The sequence below is a fragment of the Cucurbita pepo genome, unplaced genomic scaffold, assembly GCF_002806865.2.
Source record: "Cucurbita pepo subsp. pepo cultivar mu-cu-16 unplaced genomic scaffold, ASM280686v2 Cp4.1_scaffold000203, whole genome shotgun sequence".
Lineage (NCBI taxonomy): Eukaryota > Viridiplantae > Streptophyta > Magnoliopsida > Cucurbitales > Cucurbitaceae > Cucurbita > Cucurbita pepo.
The window spans coordinates 98,481-99,254 of record NW_019646467.1 but is presented as its reverse complement, the minus strand read 5'-3'; positions in this window follow the sequence as shown (position 1 = coordinate 99,254).

The following is a 774-nucleotide window of genomic DNA, read 5'->3' as shown; positions in this document are numbered from 1 at the left end:
AATAGTCTGGTTAGAGAGCAAAACATTCCTAGCCTCACTTGATCTAACACACAAGCTTACTGATTTGGCTTTTCTCTCTCTTTTTTTTTTTTCTAGGCTGAGCGTTACTCTTTGCTTTTCACTCAAGCTCTTTTTTTCACTTGATTCTTTTTCAATCTCTGCTTTTGCATCAGCCTCTTGTCTTTTCTTTTCAAGTCTGCAATGATCAATAAATACATCTTTTGGAGACAATGGAATGAGAGTAGTTTTTCTACCGTTGTGAGTAAAAGAGTATCGATTTGCATACCCATCATACATTACCCGACGATCAAATTGCCAAGGCCTCCCCAGTAGTAAAAGAGTATCGATTTTCATACCCATCATAAAGAGTGGAAAGGAGGGGAGTGGCAACGCTCCAATACTCGTTACTTACGAAGAGTAACTGTACAACTTGGTCGATTAAGATTCGTGTTGACTTATATGCACAAGGCGTGTATGATGCCATCGAGCATTGTGACATTGAGAAGCGTAAGGACAGGATGACTCTTGTCGCGATCTACCAAGCGAAGAGGACATTCTTCAAATGTTGGCAGAGAAGGACTCGACAAAGGTAGCGTGGGAGACGCTGCAAACAATCATGTGGGCGTGAACATGTCAAGAAAGCAAAGGTGCAGACCTTGAAGAGTGAGTTCGAGACTATCCGCATGAAAGATGGTGAGTCAATAGATGACTTTGCCATGAAGTTGACGACAATCGTTAGTGACATTCGTTCATTAGGCAACGTGGTGGAGGAGA